Below are 4,688 nucleotides of genomic sequence, written 5' to 3'. Positions count from 1 at the left end.
ATACATCCGATCTCATCATGGGAATAACCCACATCACAACTGCTTAAACCACTCAGAATTGTGGTCCAGCCAAGTTGACACACAACTCCAACTATCCCACTCCATTTTAAAAAAATCCAAGGTTTGGAGAGACTAAGTGACTTTACCAAGATCACCCAGACATCATGCATCTAGTTCAAATTCAAGTCCATCTGAACCAAAGCTTGTGAGAGTCTTAATGTTGGCTTATTTGAATAGAAATAAGCTTGGTCTCAGAGTGAGGCAGAGTGTGTGCATGAGGGTTAGGTGACCTCAATGGTCTCATAGAAAGAAATGCAGACTTAGAGGTCTATCCAGGTCTCTGTAAAAGGAAACATAGCCCCTAGAATCCACTTGATCTTTGAGGTCAGTGAAATTTGGCCTGTTTGTTCTCTTGATGAAAATCAACCCTGGCATATCTTGTGTTAGGACTCTTGGATTGCATGTAAAGGAAGCCAGCTGGAGTTAACTGTAGCAATCTGGAGCAAACTAAAGCAAAACAGCACAATGAATTATAATAGAACATGGATATGCCACGGGGTCCAATGGGAAGTGTGCAGCTGGGCTGTAAGAAGAACTAGAACTGGCTTCTGGGAATGAAAACCATGGGGAACCTGGATAAAATTCTGTTTATCACCTCTCCTTTAGTCTGTACATATGTTTCTCTCTTCTTTCTATCCACAGTTTGGTTTCTTCTACTTTCCTGTTTACAAAACCACACACATTGCTCCCAATTTTATTTGTCATTAATTTCAAGGAATCAGAGAAGGGACTCCAGTTAGCTCAGCTTGTGTCTTGTGCCTGTTCCTGATATAGCGATCTGTGGCCAGAAAAAGAAGGAATGATTTATGCACTTGAGGTAGTGAGGTAAATCAGATTCTAAAAACAGACTCCCAGAGAACCAATGTTGATCAACTAAGAATGAAGATGTGGAAGGACTAAGGGGATGGCACCTAAGGGTCTTTGTCAACTAGGCTACTCTAGTCTACTCTGAAAGATATCTACTACACTGTCAATGCCTGTAGCCTGTAGCTAAAGAGAACATTGCATTTGGAGCCAGGCAGTTCAAATTGCCTCATTAACCTATGTATCCATTTATAGTTCATTTAGACTCTATTTAAAATAAACTCAGATTTATTTTCATTTGTAATATTTGGATTATCATTCTTACCCTGAATAATTATTGTGATGTTTTACAATAGAGCAAGTAAAATAACTAACCCTGGAACTGGCACACAGTGTGTACTAAAAACTGTCATTTACCATTATTAGTTCTCTTGTATTTTGATTGCTTTTGTGCGTTCTGTGTACAAAGTGAGCCCCATTCACTTAAAACTAAATAGACCATATATATAAAAACTTCAAAATCCGGTGAAATGGGAACTTTTGTTTTATGACTATTATCCCCAAAGGTTCCTTCATTATGTCCAATCTTTGTACTTTGTATCCAATTTTGTAAACAAGTCTGATTTATTTTCCAGTCTTGGATATATTTACTAGTGAAAGCTTTCCAACGTGTCACTGAAAAAATGAAAGCATTAAACTGTCTGGAGACAGGATTTAGAGTTTGTACATTCCTTCTAGCCACAGTTTATCTTTTTTTTTTTTTTTTAAATGATTGGTGGCTGATATTTTGTCTCCTGATCTTTTGATAGCTTCATCAAGAACCATGAGTTTCTAAACATCTCAGGGTACACACTGGAATTAAAGGAAATAAAGTATTCAAGCACCATATTGCCAACTTAACAAATAGCCCTCTGCATCAGGACTACGTAGGATCTGTTTGCAGGTGCTTCATCTGCTTGAATAGTTCTCTTTGGATATTATTGCTTATCAGGTAGATTGAAAATCTGTGTATGCAGACCTCTTCTTCCCTGATTTCTCCAAGGCTTTCCCTTATTTGCCTACTCTTTCACCAACATTTTGGTTTTGGTTAACTTGATTATGATTGTAAACAGAATACATTTGTACTTTCTAGTTCATGCCTTAAGTCTAGTCTCATCGCATTCAAAGTAAACATACATCTACTTCTAAAATTCCTTGGAAAGGAATGAAATATTTACTGTGGGTCTCTTGAGGACAATAAGGAAATACAAAACATGATATAAATACAGAACATGATAGAAATCTTGTTTGTGTATCATCTCTATGCAACAAAACTACTCAGCCTTATGACAAGCACACATATGTCTTTCTCTGTCTTTATTTACTCTTTCTCTGAGCCTCCCTACACTCTCTGGGATTTGGTTTCTTCCATCTGTATTCCTGTCTTTCATCTGCTTACTAAACAAAAATTATCTTCATCTGAAACCAGTCTTCATAGAATGGGAAAGAGGAAGGAATTGTGGTACATATGTTGGTTATTTTTAGTGGCCTTGGAATTGATCTGACTCATGGCATCCCCATGCACACAGAACCTAGCATTGCCCAGTGTTGCACCATATGCACCATCTTCATGATCCTTGTGGCCCCTGTGCATTTTAAGCACCTTCTAACTAAGGGGCTCCTCTTCCAGCACTACATTGGACAATGATTTCTTGTGATCTTTAATGTTTTCATTGATTAATATTCAGAAGTAGTTCACCATACCTTACTTTCTAGTCCATTTAAGTCTGGAAGCTCCACTGAAACTGGTCCATCATGGGTGACACTGCTGACATTTGAAATACTGGTGGCATATCTTCCAGCATCATAGCAACACACGAGTCACGAGAGTAGGACAAGCTGATAGACAAATGGTGGAGAAAAGAATAGATATTTTCTGACATAGGCCCACGTGGTATATGGTTAATTGATTTTGGTCAGAGGCACCAATATAACTGAATGGAGAAAGAAAGTCTTTTCCAAAAATTGTGCTGGAACAACTGGATATCCATAAGAGAAAAAGAAAAATGAACATCACTCCTGGCTTCATAGCTTAAAAGAAAAAAAAAATTGAAATGATACATAGACATGAGTATAAATTTCAAAATATAAAAATTGTAGAAGAAAATTTAGGATAAATCCTTTTTTTAAAAAAAAAATTTGTTGCGATTTTGGTTAAAGTTTACAGAGCAAATGCATTTACCATACAGCAGTTCATACACATTTTGTTTCATGATGTTGACTGCAATTCCCCACAATGTAACAACTCTCTTTCCACTTCCTCCTTGTAGTTGCCTCTTCCCTGTGTCCTTTCCTCCCATGCACTCCCACCCCCTGAGCTATCTCCCTGTGCAAACACTGCCCTTCTGTTCTCCCAAGATTGCTTGATCACTCTAAGGAGCATATCTACCTGATGTAAATGTTCACCCTGTATGCCTGTCTATTATTTGGCTGAAAGCCACAGGAGTGAGTTCCGTTCCAGACCTGAAGGGTAGCTATGGGCCATCATCTCAGGATCTCACCAAGGCTCTATCAGACCAGCAAACCTGGTCTTTTTTTTTTTTTAATGATTTTCAGTTTTGTTCCACATTGTTCTCCTACTCTTTCCAGGATTTCTTGTAGCAATCCCCCTTCAAGTGGTTGACAGTGGTAGCTGGGCACCATCTAGCTCTTCTGGTCTCATGGTCATGTAGGCTGAGGATTGCATGGTCCCTTGGACTAATTGTTTCCATGCATCTTTGGTTTTCTTCCTTCTTCTTTGCTCTGGGTAAGTAGAGACCCATTGTTGCATTTAGATGGTCACTGGAAAGCTTTTAAGACCCCAGTTGCTACTCACCAAAGCAGGATGTAGAACAAGGTTTCTTGTAGTATGTTATGCCAATTGAGCTTGATGCCCCCTGCAACCATAGCCCCGAGCCCACAGGTCCAATTACTTGCTCCCTCAGGATAGCTAGCTGTGGCGCAGAAGCCCATGGTCATGAACACAGTTCCCCCTCCCTACACATACATGATCATTCAGTCTGTCCACCCATCTATTCACCTATATATCAATGCTGGCCACCAATAACAATGCAGTACTGTACATGAAAAAAGGTAATCTTTGTTGTCTGTACTTCCCGTGTACCTCTCTCTGTCTTCCTCTTCCTCAGTGCCACCATGTTGATTGCTCACTTTTGGTACGTTGCCCTTCCCTTCACTCAAATAAATACTTGTCTCTACCTATCTAGCAGTGTTCCCTTCCCTCCTGCCACATCCTTGGTAACCAACAAAGTTTCTTTCTATATATAAACCTTTCTTGGCTTTTTATAATAGTAATCTAATACAATATTTGTCCTCCTGTGATTAACTTATTTCACTCAGCCTAATGTCCACCAAGTTCATCTACATTATGCGGTGTTTTGTAGATTCTATATTATTCTTTAGAGTTGCATAGTATTCCATGTGTGTATGTACCATACTTCGTTATCCATTCTTGTTGATGGGCACTCAGGTTGTTTCCATCTTTTTGCTATTGTGAATAGGTCTGGGACAAACATGGGTGTGCATATATCTGTTCTTGTCCTGGATCTCACTTCTTTAGAATATGTACCTAGTAATGATATTACAGGGAGCTCTGGTAGCTTAATGCCTAAGGCACTTGAGTGGTAATCAGAAGGCTGGAGGTTCAAACCCACCAGTCACTCCTCAGAAGGAAGTTGGGGCAATCTACTCCCATAGTGATACTGCCTCGGAAACCCAAGGAGGGGTCACTATGAGTCAGGTCTGACTCGACGGCATATAACAACAACAACAACAATGATATTACA

This window comes from Orycteropus afer, unplaced genomic scaffold (genome assembly GCF_000298275.1).
Source record: "Orycteropus afer afer isolate SDZICR_OR568_19922 unplaced genomic scaffold, OryAfe1.0 scaffold00047, whole genome shotgun sequence".
In the NCBI taxonomy this organism is placed as follows: domain Eukaryota; kingdom Metazoa; phylum Chordata; class Mammalia; order Tubulidentata; family Orycteropodidae; genus Orycteropus; species Orycteropus afer.
Note: the sequence above shows the minus strand (reverse complement) of the source record.